Genomic DNA, 15,933 nt, shown 5'->3' with positions numbered 1-15,933 from the left:
ACAATCTCGTCTAAAAGCGCGAATGGAATCATTTAGCCATGGGGTACCAACAATGTTTGCCTTGTTTTTTTTTTAGTTTTAATAGAGCTACACATTCCAATGTGTCAGAGCAGGATGAGGTAAAGAGAGTGACTAGTTCCTCAGTGTCAGCGTTAGAAGATACGGCATCTGAGATCTGAGGTAAATAATGAAGATGTTGGAGAAGTGTGCGGCTGTGGCTGGGTTAAAAGATCGGCCAAGGAAATGAGGTTGGAAAGGGGTGGGAAGGGGACATGGTAAAGTGGAATTGAACAGATGAGATGGTCAGAGACACCATTAGCAGTAATTTCAAGGTTAAACCGCATGATAATACAAGATCAAGTGTGTGACCCTTCTGATGAGTTGGACCTGATACAGATTGTGTTAGACCGAAAGAATCAGCAAGAAGTAAAAACTCGGTGACCATCAGTTTCGATGGGCAGCAAATACGAATATTGAAATCCCCTATGTTAAGCAGTTTGTCAGAGTGGGAAGCCATAAATGTCAAAAGATCAGAAAACTCTTTAAAGGAAGTTATTGTTAGTTTTAGGAGGCCTATACACCAGTGCGCATAGGATTGGGGCAGTGATTTAAAAGTTGCACCTCAAAAGTAGAGTATACATCTACAGGCATAAGTCTGCATTTAAAACGATTTTTTAAAACAGTGGCTAAGCCACCTCCTCGACCAGTGGTCCTTGGGAAATTTAGAAAGCTACACTGGGGAGGACAGAGATCACCAACGGAAGTGAGATCATTCATCATAAAAAATCCAAATGATGAGATGAAAAATAATTATTTTAAATAAAAGGTCTTATTTGATAGAGACCAAGCGTTTAATAAGGCAAATTTGACAGAACGGTCCGGTATTTGCTGTGCAGCCCACTCTGACAACGTATCACCACAATATTTCAATGAAAGGAGATTTTTGACATTTACTCCGTTAGGCCTACTTGCTTTAGCAGGGACAGAGCGAGGTGACCCGTATATGGGAATGTGATATCTGATAAAGATGTCTATGGAAGGTGATATTGCCTCCAGATATTGTGGACCTGACATTGAAGCTAGAGTAGAGGTTTTGTTCTGGATCATGATTAAATTATTAATGTTTGCAGTGTTAGCATCCACAGATCCATTGTGTGACTTGGCAGGCCTATGCAATATGACAACAGGGATGTTACGATCAACTAGAGCGGTGGGAGTATTACTGTCTAACCACAAGGGGGAGTAAGAGGCTGTGGACAGTAAATGACTACCTTCAGCATGCTGGGTATGGACCAAAGAAGAGCCGGGGGAAGCAGATGGTGTGATTAGTCAGCGCTGTCGGGATGAGAGAACTGCGTGCTGCAGATTCACCGCTATCATATGGCTACCTAACATGCTTGGGTTCAAACCATCATGTGCACAGAAGGAGGGACGGTTCCAAAATAAGTCAAAATTATGGACATAGCCAATACCATGAGAGCAGCAGGCCGACTGAAGCCAGGTGTGGAGGCTAAGGATCCTGCTAAAGCGCCCAACTCAGTTTTCTACTGCTGTTGAGCAAGTCGAATCGATGAATAAAGTCCTTTTTTATCGGTTCTGACTGCAGGCGTGCGGTGTCATTTGAGCCAACGTGGATCATAACTTTCCTAATGGATGTAGAGATAGGGATGTAGGGATTGTGGCACCAGGAAGACAGTGTGTGATTGGGTTGGTGAACTGGATATTCCTCACTGTAGAGTCTCCGAGAATCAGTGATGTTGGGTGAAAGAGTGGAGGTACGGCCGAAGGTCAGGAAAAATGCTGCACCTCCGCAGCTGTGTGTTGAGTTCTGGCGGCCAGAGACCGCCGTAGCGGGGGAGTAGTAACCATTCCAGTGAGGGGACCCGCTGTCATCCCCGAACGGGTTCACCTGAGCTCCTCCTGATGACAGCCTCCCTCAGTAACCTGCATCAGGCGGAGGTCGAAAATTTGGATGCTGTGGGATTACAAAGTCCTGGGAGTCCAGAATATCAAATCTGTTTGCCAGCTGGAGATCCAGTTTTGCCGGAGGAGGCAGACGCTTCGCCTCATGCTTAGCCCCACTGACCACTGTCCAGTGCTCTGATTGATGTGGAGTGGAACTCACCAGAGCTGACAGTCTAACATCCACTGGACCGTTGCTCTCGCCGACCTGCCATTGGGGGCCTGATGAAGCTCCCTCAGGGGAGGAATTGAGAAGCTCCTTAGTGCCACCAGGCTGGGCAGAACCCCGCCCCGAGGCTTTGGCGATGGAGGAGCCAAGCCATGGGATGGTAAGATCATTCCAAAAGTCAGACTTGGTGCACTCAGGCAGGTGGGATGTGGGTGCTGTGTAACAACAGTCATCTCCTCCTCAACGTCACCAAGACAAAGGAACTCATCCTGGACACAAACTGTAAACTCTCCACCTCTCACTGCCCCATCTCCATGAACAGCCAGCCAGTTTTGATCACCACATCACAGACATCAACAGAAGCTGTCAACAAAGACTTTTTGTCATACGTAAACACAGGACTCTCTCAGTCAAACTACACCTACTGCTTCTCCTGTACCGTAGTATCATGAAACCATCCTTTTGTACTGTGCTACCTACTACTTCACCATGCTCTCTCTCACCAATAGGAATAAGTTTATTAAAATCACTAACACCTCCTCCAAAATAATAGGTCTTCCCATTCCCAACCTGCCAGCACTCATTAATACTGCCACTGTTCGTAGAGCAAGTACCATAGTACAGAATAAAAATAAAATAATATCTCTATATAGGAGCCATGTAAATAAATATGAATGTAAATAAGTACGCAAGTGAGTGGGTAATGCTCCAACAAAAATAGACAATGGAGTGATGCATGACGATCAAGCAAGACCAGATATTCAAGACCACTTTTTACTGTGGATAGATACATATTATTAGTGTAGGTGACATGTGGAACAGTTTGATAGGGGAAATATTCAGTTCAAATTCCTGACACACCCCATCATGTTCCTTCAGATATGTCTTTATTATTAGGGGTCCAAGCCCGAGTGGGGCTGGGAACCCACAAATGCAAGGCATCGAGGTTTCCGGTACCAAAAACAGGAAGTGATGTCATATCTCAGCTTTGGAATAGCCAATCAACACCAAATTTGAGTATGTTATTTGTCATGACCTCCTGACGGGCTGTGCATCTGGTGCAACTAGCCCCTAGGTGGTGCTATTTAACATGAAAAATGTGTTTCTCTATAACGACAAGTCGGATTGACATGAAGGTTGAGCCGAATTGTTCAGGATGGTCCCCTGACTCCAGGGACCAAAGTTGACCCAAATATGCTCATAGGTGGCACTGTTATTGCAGATTAAAGACATCAAAAAATCCCATTGAATTGCATTCATTTTATATCTCCATAACCACAAGTCCGACTTGATACCAAATTTGGGGCAATTGTTCCCCATGGGCACTATAATCGAAGCTGAAATACCGTGGGAATATCCTTATCAATTGAATGGGATTTTGAACCAACGCACATTTTGCCTCAAAACAATGCACCACTACATTGCGCATTCATAATCTTTATATCTACGTGTTTGGTGGATGCTGCCGATTCGTATGGTATAGAACACGCCATTTGTGATGCTTACATTTTGCTAAATTGTGAAAACTCAAAAACCTATTTAAATTAACTCCTCCCAAACCGCAAGTTCGATCAGCACCAAACTTGGCACAAACAATCTATGGATGAAGCTGATACAAGCTTGTGCTCCTCAGACTGATATCCAAAAAACTTTTCCAATTATAAGCTAACAATTGTTTACGCAAAACGCTAAAAACAGGAAATCATGTTATATCTTAGGTTTGGAATGGCCGATCAACACCAAACGTTGGGGCCTTATGCGGCACAACTTCCCAAAGGGCTGTGTGGAATTTGGTGTCAATCGGCCTCTAGGTGGCGTTAATAATCGTATATCAAATAACACTCCCATTGACATACATTCATTTTATATCTCCATGACCCTTTAATTTAAAACTCTGGACGTTTGTTCGCCACGGGCCCCCGAAGCCACGGTGGGGCACCTGGGTTGGCACCGGTGGGCTTGGACCCCACTTACAGCTGCTTGCAGTTCTACTTTATTCTTATTTTTTATCCATTTTGTGTGTCCTGTTATTCCGTCACTTTGTCTCTTCTCTCATTCAAACCACTTCACTTTCTCCCCCTGTGAGACTCATTCTGGGTCCACACATGAACTGGTCTACTGGTGAGGTTATTAAATGGGGTGAACAGTGTGCTGCAACCTGCTGTTCATCAGCTTCTGCTTTGAAGTCTCCTGGCGCAGTGGATTGTGCTCCTTCCAGGATGTCGATGCCTGCTGATGGCCAGCGGCACTGGGTGGTTCTGAGTTTACTGAACTGTCTGGGAAGTGTTTAACAAGACCCGGGCCTTCTCAGTACTTCCTCATCGGCCATATGAATAGGGTATAGACTGCTCCCCGGTACGTCTCTTCCCAGAGGTCAACTATACTCGTCTGCTCCTGAGAGAGATGCCATGCAGAAGTACATTGTAATAGGGTAGAAGTGTGATGCTTTTATAGTTTTTTGGTTTGTTTTAATGCATGATTTTATTAGATGTGTTTGCAGTGTTTTCATTATTGCTGTGAGATTATTTTATTATGCTGGACTGGCACCTTCCCCAGACTGACTTGATTTTAGAGTGACTGCACCTGTTGAGATGTGTGCTTGTGATTGACAGTGATTGACCACTGATAGGCGAGGGTGGAAGTATTCCCACCAATCAATGGCCCAAAAGATAGACCCACATGCGGAAGGCGGAAGAGGAAGTGTGGAAAGGATGGGAAGGGAACAGCAAGTTCAGTAGGGACAGCGAGCACAGGAAATTGAGATGGTGCGGCAAGAGTGGGAGGAAAGGGCCTGGAAGAGAAATAGATGAGAGACAGGTGGTGTTGGAATGGAGCAGTAACAAACCGGCCCAAGTAAGAGGAGATTCTGGAATTGGCGAGTGTGAGGAGGCATGCAGTGTTAGTGAGGACAACACAAGGCATGGATGGACGGTCATTGCGGGAGTTGACAACCAGCCGCAGGGCAACACCAGTGCTGCTATGACACGAAGATACTCCAGCCTGGGTTGTTGCCAAGCTCCGGCCCAGGGACGCTGTGAGTATCTTTTGAGAATTGTTGGTGGCAGCATTGTAGGAAGTAGAGGCGGCTGTGGAACCTGTGTAGTAGCTAAATGGGATTAGCTACTTACCAGTTTTGTCTTGTGTTCCTACACAAGTCTACAGAGGAGAACTGCTGCACCCGATGCTGGTTGAGCTTGTGCTCCGAAGAGTATGGGGGAAAAAACGGTAATGGAACTCTTCTTAAATTGTTTTAGTTAACAAAACCTGGTAACTGTGCAATCACATCCTGTTTGGCATTTTTGAACTCTGCTCCTCCTGGTAAAAGAACCTGTGTGTCCTAGGCTCAAATGCCCATCATCTTGTGAGGATTAGGGAGTGGGATGAGTGAAAACAGCTTTTAACACCACCAATGGGCATTATGAGTACCTTGTTTTGCCTTTTGGTCTCACTAATGCTCCAGCTGTCTTCCAGGCTATGGTTAATGACGTTCTCCGGCCTATATAGAACCAGTTTGTTTTTGGTAATATCCCATTTTTTACTCTGTATAAAGAGACTCAAATTCAGCATGTCCGCCAGGTTCTGCAGTGTCTCTAATTCACCAGATTTTTGTCAAAACCGAGAAGTGGAAGTTCCGTGCCTCCACTGTTTTGTTCTGGGTTTTGCTGTTTGTGCTGAAAATGAACCTTCCTAAAGTCAGTGCTGTGGCAGGGTGGTGCAATGTATTGTGGTGTTTGCTAACTTCTATAGATGGTTTATCAGAAAGTTCAGCGCTACTGCCGCGCTTTTGCATGCCTTAACCTCCCTGCATGTCAAGTTTCAGTGGTCCCCACAGGCAGATTTGGTGTTCCAGAGGATGAAGAACAGCTTTACCTCTGCACCCATCATAACTGTTTTTGACCCCCACCTGCAGTTTGTGGTGGAAATGGATGGGCAGTAGGGGCAGTGCTCTGTTCAGTTCACCCCTGTGCTTTTATTTCCTGGAAACTTTTGTCTGCTGTGAAAAAGTATGATGTGGAGGAGATCCCTTTCTGGTTTAGATGGAACCAGTAGTTTGTCTCTGTTTCTCTGAGCTCTCAGGTTATCCATTGGGCTCACACCTGCTGACTCATGTGACATCCTGGGGTTTACAATTTTATTTATATAGTGCCAACTCATAACAAAAGTTATCTTATTGCCCTTTTTATGAAGAGCCGGTTTCGACCATCTAGACCCAACAGTTCCCAACATGAGCAAGCACTTGGCAACAGTGGCGAGGAAAACCTTCCTTTTAGTAGGTAGAAAACTTGTGAAGAACTTTGACTCAGGGTGGGAGGCCATCTGGCTCATCAGAAAACCAAAAAGATATCGTGGTACAATAACTTCAATTTTGTCTGAGTTTAATCAGAACATCAGAAAATTGCAGGCCATCCATGTTTTTATGCTCTTAAGGTATGGTTAAAGTTTAGCTAACAGACTGGTTTCACCTGGCTTGATCAATAGATATAACTGAGTATCATATCTGCATAACGAGTGTTTCCTGATAATATTGCCTAAAGGAAGAATATATGAAGTGAATATAATTGGTCCAATCTCAGAACCTTGTGGAACATTGTGACTAACTTCATCAGGATTCATTGCAGGTACAAACTGGTACCTTCTGTAATAAGAAGGTCATTTGTAATTTTCACCAGTTCAGCTGGTAAAGATCAATGGTAGAAAAGCTGTCTAAATACTGTACATAACAGTATATATTACAGTTGTTTCTAATGTTCCTGAGTTTGAAGATAAATCTGTACTAGTTGAGGGCAGGGGGTGATGAATTTTGTCTCTAATAATTTATTTTATATAAAATGAAATATAACCGTGAAAGAAGCTCATGAGGCTTTATGTGTAATTCAGTGGCTGCATGTTATTTCATCTTTTGTGAAAGACTCAGCCACTGCACTGCTCTCAGCTATTTGTATAACGCTGTTTGCTAAGTTGTTGGTATCTGACCTGCTGAGGGGCACATTCAATCCAGCTGTGTAAGCCATCCCCTAACCTTATTTGTTTGTAATCCTCGCTGCAACACTTGCCACACCCTGTGTGGACAAACACAACCCAAAGCACTGCACTTAAAGGGGACCTATTATACTACATTTCAAGCCCTATATTATAGTTCTGTGACTCCTGTATGTATTCTGTAGCTGTGCATGATTTAAAGTAAAAAACAAACAAAATATTTTCTATCTTATACTGGCCTTTCACGCAGGCCCTCATTTCTGTCTCTGTCTGAAACAAGCCGTAGATGCTCCTGTCTCTTATGTATGATGTCATTGAGACGTAAGTAGAAACAACTGTTGAAACCTGGGCATTCAGAACACAAGGAAATCTGAGGTTTTGGCTCACAGGGATTACTTTTAAGTATGTTTACCTCATTATTTGAAGCTTTGGCCACATGTACATCTGACACTGTAACAATATAGATATGACAGAAAATACAGAAAATCGTAATAGGTCCCCTTTAAGGTTAATGTAGACATGACCAGCAGCTCCTACATGTTCAGTGTGTGTGTGATGCTGATCGGTTTGGAAAAATGATGTGCCAAGACATTTAAGAAGGAAGAATAAATTACTAGATATACAATCATTTATTAAAACCCACATTATGTATTTGTATAATTTCAGATACAACAGCTGCACTTCACTGCATGGTGCTTTTTACATGGACTATGTGATCTTAAAAGTGATGACAATGCTCCAAAAAAGGTGCTGATTTACAGACAACTAGCTCAATAGCAGTATGATATCTCTTTGAATTTACTGCTAATACTCATTTAGAACAGGGTAAACTGTCTTTTCATTGCTCAAGCACACTATAAAAAAGGGGTCCCCAAACTACAGCCGGATATGGCACGCCCCCACATTTGGACTGGCCCTCTGAACAATAGCAGTTGTTTGTCTCATCTGTCAAGAAACAGTGTCTGTGTTCAAAGAATACAATCTGCGCAGACACTATGAAACCCGACACAAAGACAAGTATGCGAGCTTACAAGGCCAAATGAGAGCAGACATTTGTCGAAGCTAAAAAGCGGACTATCAGCTCAGCAGAACACCTTTGTAAGTCAAACCCAGTTGAACCAGTCATCCATTCGAGCTATCTTTCAGGTAGCTAAACTGATAGCAACCAGCGGAAGGCATTCATTGATGGAGGAGGTGTGCCCCTATAAGAAAGACGTCTTAAATGGGGTGAGTGTGTCCACGAGTACAATCAACAGACGAATTGAAGAAATGGGGGATAATATATGTCTAGCTGCAGGAGACGTTACATCAAATTTAGAAGTGTCTGAAGAGCTGGCGGTCCTACAAAATCTCAAAGGTACTACAACAGGGGAGGATATTTTGATAAAGTATGCCAGACGATGGAAGACTTGGATTTAAACTGGTCTAAGCTGGCCAGCATCATGACTGACGGGGCTCCTAGTATGTTTGGTGCGTAGAGGGGGCTAATAGGACGCATGAATAGAGAAATGGAGGAAAGAGGTCTCAACCCCCCCCCCCCGTTACAGGTCCACTGCCTGATTCAGCAGCAAGCACTGTGCAGCACAGTTCTTAAGTGAGAATCTGTCATGAAGTTGGTCGTATAAACTTCATCAGAGCAAACGGACTTAAACACAGGCAGTTCCAAGCCTTTCTCTCAGAGCTAGAGACTGCTCATGAAGATGTTTTACCACATTGAAATCCGATGGTTAAGCCGCGGCAGAGTATTGAGGCGTTTTACGAGCTGCTACCCAAAATCAATGCCTTTCTTCTTTCAAAGGGCAAATATGTCCCAGAACTGATCAACACAGACAGGAAATGGGACCTCGCCTTCTTAACAGATATGACAGAAATGTTGAATGGCCTCATCTTGCAGCTCCAAGGCAAGAGGAAACTAATATGTGACATGTATTCCCACATTAAAGCATTTAAGGTGAAACTAGCACTGCTTGTGGGACAAGTGCAAAAGCAAGACTTCACCCATCTCCCTGCGACCCAAAGCCTCTCAGCTGAGAAACTAGCGGTCCCATTCCCAGCTAAAAAGTCCGTGGAAGTGCCGGAAATGCTGAAGGCGGAGTTTGATGTGCAATTCAGTGAGTTACATTTCCACGCTAAAGAACCCGTTTGCTGCCGGCATTGATGAAGCCCTGCCGTCTTATCAGTTTGAGTTGGCAGAACTGTGATGGTCTGAAAGACGCATTTAAGCCCAACTGTCTCATTGAATTCTATTCTGCACTCCCTTATGAGACAAAGCCAAACATCAAAAACCATGCAATGAAGATGTCCACACTTTGTTTTGTAATAAACTATAAATATAGGAACCTTTAAAAAAAAAAAAAAACACAATACTATTGTTATCAAAAACATTGCTCTGAAGTATCAATTATGAGGCTGTTCTGTAAATAGTCTTCTAATAAATATAGCAACTTCTTATTAACCCATACTTTCAGGCTTAAATATCTTCCCATTAGTCCCATTCCGCCCAAAAATAAAGTAACTGTATTCCGTTACAGTACAGAAAAAAAAGAAGTAATCAGATTACAGGTACATTTTATAAAAACGGGGATTACACATAGGGATTCCTTTAAGTATAAAGTTTCCATGAAACAGAAAACGGAGTACTATTTTCTATTTACATTTGTTTCCTGTAAAAACACAAAGCTAGGGAGGGATTTGTTGCAAATATTGAATGGCGTGGTGCCAGTAGTTCAATGTCGTTACGCCCCACCCCTTCATGCAGACTCTGAACGGACTGATACCAGCTCCCAGTGAGTGAACACGGCCGCACATGGCCTCCAAGACCGACGGACGTCAGTCTGACCACTGGGTATACCGTACGAAGGTGGTTTTCTTGCCAGTTTGGTTCTGGTCACCCCGGGGCTGAGTCAACTAATGAGACTGTATTCGGTCCTGTTCATGTCGTGTTCACTGGGAGGCTGCTGAGCGCAGTTTCGTTGCACTCTCGCCTGGCGCTGTTCCCTGCAATCATTCCCCACCGGGTCCCCCCGCCCAAGCCTGAAACACACACTCCACTGCTCTGAGCTCCCAGTACAGGCAAAGTAAGCTAGTTTGACCAGTAGTTGCAAGCTAACTGAGCTAATTAGATAATGGCAGCTAGTTAGCAGCATTTAGCGTACTTGCTAGAACAACAAGTAAAGCTATCTGTCCATATATCCATAAAGCACAGAGTTGAGGCAGAGCAGCGGGGGGACATAAGAGAGAAAACCAGATAATATTTTCCATCTAATATTATCCGGTTTCAGAAAAATTAGTGAATAAACATGTGCTTTTGTGCAGTAATCAGTGGTACCGGGTCCCAGAAACAATTTTTCAGCAGAGTCATAAAAATTAAGAAAGCTTTTTATTAGACACTAGATTAATACAGGCTCCCCAGTGCAGGATGATTCATCAACATTTTAAAATTGTTCTCCAGGAAATGACACACACTAAAATGTCACCAAGAATAGGCCTACCTACACAACAACAATTTATGTCATTGATGGGCCAGATCCTGCCATATGACATATTGGCCCTGTGCATGGCATATCATATAAAAAGATTTAAACATCGATTTTGATTACATGGGAATAGGATATTTTATATTTATATGTTTCTCTAAAAATCCACTGAGCAGAAAACGCATCTTTGATATTCTCTTGTCTTTATTAGCGTATTTGGTATTGAAGTAATCCAAAAGTAACTAAAAGTAATCAGGTTACATTACTTTTATTTTGTAGTACTTTAAATTACTGATTACATGTTTCAAGTAATTGTACCGGATTACATTTTTAAAGTAATCCTCCCAACCCTGACTATAACCAGTAGGTATATCAACTTTATGAACTTGAATTTGTGAGTTGAAACAAAGGCAATCTTGCATTTCCAAGTTAAACTAAGCTGAAATGTCTTCTATGTCTTATAAAAATGTGAGTTGAAAAAGTATTTGTTGAATGTTTGTTTGACAAGAGAAAGCAAGTTTTCTTGAATGTACAATGTAATATACAGGTGCTGGTCATATAATTAGAATATCATCAAAAAGTTGATTTATTTCAGTAATTCCATTCAAAAGGGGAAACTTGGATATTATATTCATTCATTACACACAGACTGATATATTTCAAATGTTTATTTCATTTAATTGTGATGATTACAACTGACAACTAATGAAAATCCCAAATTCAGTATCTCCGAAAATTAGAATATTACTTAAAACCAAAACAAAAAAAAAAGGATTTTTAGAAATGTTGGCCAACTGAAAAGTATGAACATGAAAAGTATGAGCATGTACAGCACTCAATACTTAGTTGGGGCTGCTTTTGCCTGAATTACTGCAGCAATGCAGCGTGGCATGGAGTCGATCAGTCTGTGGCACTGCTCAGGTGTTATGAGAGCCCAGGTTGCTCTGGTAGTGGCCTTCAGCTCTTCTGCATTGTTGGATCTGGCGTATCGCATCTTCCTCTTCACAATACCCCATAGATTTTCTATAGGGTTAAGGTCAGGCGAGTTTGCTGGCCAATTAAGAACAGGGATACCATGGTCCTTAAACCAGGTACTGGTAACTTTGGCACTGTGTGCAGGTGCCAAGTCCTGTTGGAAAATGAAATCTGCATCTCCATAAAGTTGGTCAGCAGCAGGAAGCATGAAGTGCTCTAAAACTTCCTGGTAGACAGCTGCGTTGACCTTGGACCTCAGAAAACACAGTGGACCAACTCCAGCAGATGACATGGCACCCCAAACCATCACTGACTGTGGTCAGTGGTCGTCTTTTGGACAGCTGTCAAGTCAGCAGTCTTCCCCATGATTGTGTAGCCTACAGAACTAGACTGAGAGACCATTTAAAGGCCTTTGCAGGTGTTTTGAGTTAATTAGCTGATTAGAGTGTGGCACCAGGTGTCTTCAATATTGAACCTTTTCACTGTCAGTCTGTGTGGAATGAATGTATACATTATACAAATTTTACTTTTTGAATGGACTTAACTGAAATAAATCAACTTTTTGATGATATTCTAATTATATGACCAGCACCCGTAGATAGTTCTTTTAATTCACAGTATCAAGTTCAAACAATAAATGATCATTAATTAAACAAATTGTATAATGTAACATCATGAGCTGAAACAAATCTTTTCTTAAAGTTGAGTTTATTCACATTTTTAAGGCAGCAAACACAAGCACACAAACACAGCATCTAAAACACATTATTATGTTATTTGAAATATTTTCTACAAAAATACAATGACTGATGAGAGTCGGGAAGCACAGTGAAGACTTTGTTTTTCTATGACCGAAGTTAGTGCTACCTTTGGGGCTGTTTACTCTTTCTTCAGCAGATGGCAAACAACACATGGGAGCTCCACTTTAGTCTTGAGAAGCTGCAGTCTTTATTCACATAAACAAGGCCTATTGCTGACCCGTTTCTCTCTGCTGCTATTCACCGGGGCACCCGTTCACACACACACACACACACACACACACACACACTGACCCCTGCAGCAAAGCTATCAGAGCTAACCAGTTGGGATCAGCCATTACAAACATGACAACAAATGGACAAGACAGTACTGACCTGTTTGTGTGAAACAGCAAAGCTAACATTACTCACCTGTCGAGCATAAACAGGGAAACCTCCGCATTGGTTTTAATTTCTTTCAAATCTTGCTTGGTCACATAACTTTCACAATTTGTACTCTTCAGACCTTTTCCTATTGGGCTGTTTTTCGGCCATCTTTCCTTCTTCACAGTGTCTAGTTCTATAATAAGTACAGCATGTTCGAATGTACTGTGTTTACAATTTTCTCTCTACCACTGCTCCTGTGCACGAGTGTGCTACCTCCTGTTGCTGATTGGCAGAAACAGTGTTAAGGCTAATCATACCAAGCCACTTTGTTTTCCATGTACAGAGCAAGGGCTGTGTAGGAAAATAGGATCTTTTTTCAGAGCACACACAAAACAGAGAGCTAGCGAACGGTAAGGAAATATTCTTTGAATTTAACAAAAAGTGTATTGGATTAAAATTGCTTAGCATTCCTTTATGACAGAGTGAGAGTTACAGACCAAGAAATGACAGGGCATAGCCAGAAAATTAGGTATATAACAGGCATGTATGTACCAATAAATGGAACTAAGCTGTAGCATCCCAAGTTTAATCTTTTTTATTACATCTTTGCATAAACAATACAGCATACAGTAGCTCTCTGCACTATTCCACTCCTGTAAATAACTTATATTGCCAGTGCCCTCATAATCAGATAACTATCTGCTCTAACTTCTTTATTTGTTATACTTTTACACAGAAAGGAACTGGAAGCCATAGCTCATTGTGTCTGAACATGTGGACACAATGAGCTGTGGCTTCCAGTTCCTCTCAAAATAATTGTCTTGTGTTGGGGAATTTGGAGTATCTAAAAAAAATTAGAAGTCATATGTTACATAACATGAGAAGGTTTGGCCCTGAAGATTTGCAATATAAACAAAGCTGTAGGTAGGCTGTAGGTACATGTAGTAGCACAAGAAATACAGGAGAGCTAGGTTAGTCTAAGACTTTGTTAGTTATGTAATGTAAGGGGTAATTAAAATGCTAAAGGACCTAATCAAAGCTTTATTTCTACTAATCTGAAGTTAAAGAGTTCTCTTTCCTATTATGGCCCAATTAGCCAGGAGAATTAGCCTATCAGCAGTACAAAGACTGAGGGAGTCAGCAGCCCCTAGCCAGTACAGGCGTTTCTGTGTTAGAGTTATCACAATCTTCCTCTGTGTGCTCAGTGTTTTTTTTTATTAGTGCTCCACTTTCCTCCCACATGCCACAGGCATGCAAATCAGGTGAATTAGGGAGTCTAAATTAGCTATAGATGTCTCAGTGACATTTTTTTTCATTTATTTTGGTAAATGAATTGTGATAGGAGCTTCATAATGCCTTCATAGACCATGCTACAAGTCACACTTCAAACATGTGAACATTGTTGTTAGCTGATGGTTGGTTGGTGGTGACTGGTAGCTAACTAGCTATCTATTTGGATAAAACATAGTTAAGATTGATCAAAAAGATTTATGCTGTATCCTCCAGTGTAGTGATTCCGTTAACATTCCTAAATGCTGCTTAATACCTAAAATGGACATCACAAACAATTAGACTGTATTGTACTGTATGAACAATGCATTTAACAATGCAATTAATTCACTTTGATGAAGTCTCTCCTGATTGAATTAATTCAAAGCTGGAAATGGATGGAATGTTTAGCAAGCGGGACTACATTGAAAATCAGTGCAGGAGGACAAACATTGATTGATGGGATTGCAGATGAGAAAGGAGAGAACTGGAGTGAATCAGAGAAGAAGTTCAACAAATGCTCTCAAGCAGCCTGGGGCTAGATGGCATAAGTATGGATATTGAACACACAAGAATTGACCAGTACCAGGAGGGGGGAAAGCCTAGGGAAACTGCTATAAAACCTTTGTGCTTAAAAACAGCTTATAGAGCCTCATGGTTCAATATTTCTTTTATAAAGGGTTCATTTTCTCTTAAAGAGGTGGTATTATGCTTTTTGGCTTTTTGGCGTAAACATATTATGAGGACTGATATTGAACTAATATGACTACAGATTCACCTAACGTACTGTTAGCCTATTCTAGTTGTTTTTTGTTGTTACAGGCCAACAGTTTTAATATGAAGTATTTGGATATAATATGTGAAACTCTAGCTATAGTGACTGATGAAAGTAAGGCCTGAAGACTAACTGTTTTGCTAAAGGTGGGCCATTAAGTAATACATTGATATCTATTGCAGATGTTTGTAATCTTACCTTGGTTGTGACATATGGCAGATGTTTGCAGGTTGTGACATACATGAACTGTGTTCACACACAGTAGGCTATAAGTGGCAGTGGAATGCAGTGGCCGTAATTTGATTGCTTTAAAAAGACAGGCTACAATGCTCAAATCTGGAGGAGGAGGAGATGTTTTTACTACAGGTCATATAAAAGATTTAATGCTGAGTCATTTGTGAATACATTTACAATGGTCTGATGTATGATGTGGTGAATTGGTAATCTTGCATACCGGGCATTTTCCCTCCCCCACGCACTTTAGGGGCCGGTTATATGGCAATATACATAGTTTCTGTAGCCTATTCCAGACCTTTCTCAACCTACAGTTTGTTCAAACTATTTGGTGCTGCTGTCCAGTAAGCATGCACATTCACATGGTAATTGAGTAAACAGCTATTTGGTCATTACCACTGTTTAAATTGTACAGCTTTTTGCACATCCTTGTCAGGTTATTACAACAATTCTGGATCCAAATTTATAATCATGTTAATACCTCCCCAAATTAATTGTAGTCTCTCCCTCTCTCCATATGTCATTGTCTAGTCAGGACAGGTTATTGAGGTAGCAGTAGAGGTGAGAGACAGCGAGTAACAAGAAGCTGTAGACAGCTTGAGTTTGGATATTGTGTACTTTGCATCCCATTAAATCACCAGGGAGTCAGTTAACAGTGTGTGAGTACACTAGTCCACTTGCACTGGTATACTTGTCCACAGCACATAGCCTACTACTCTGCATTTTAGTAATTTGGTGGAATAGTAAAGTATGCTTATTTAAAGGGACTGCAAGGATGGTGTACTGGGGGGTGGTGTTCGACAAATAGTGGAGGGCCAGTCTGGACCAAAAATACCAGGACCAATTTATTGTCCCAATCCATCCCTTGGTGTATGTCAGTAAAATTATGCTGTGAAACATTTCATGGACAGGTTAGTGAGATAAGTGGATGAGCATGCTCCGTTTGGAAAAAAATCTGTGAAGTGCTTT

Source organism: Micropterus salmoides, unplaced genomic scaffold (genome assembly GCF_014851395.1).
Source record: "Micropterus salmoides isolate LMB-PRFRI ecotype aquatic unplaced genomic scaffold, ASM1485139v1 Ms_hic_scaffold_6, whole genome shotgun sequence".
NCBI classification, from domain to species: Eukaryota; Metazoa; Chordata; class Actinopteri; order Centrarchiformes; family Centrarchidae; genus Micropterus; species Micropterus salmoides.
Note: the sequence above shows the minus strand (reverse complement) of the source record.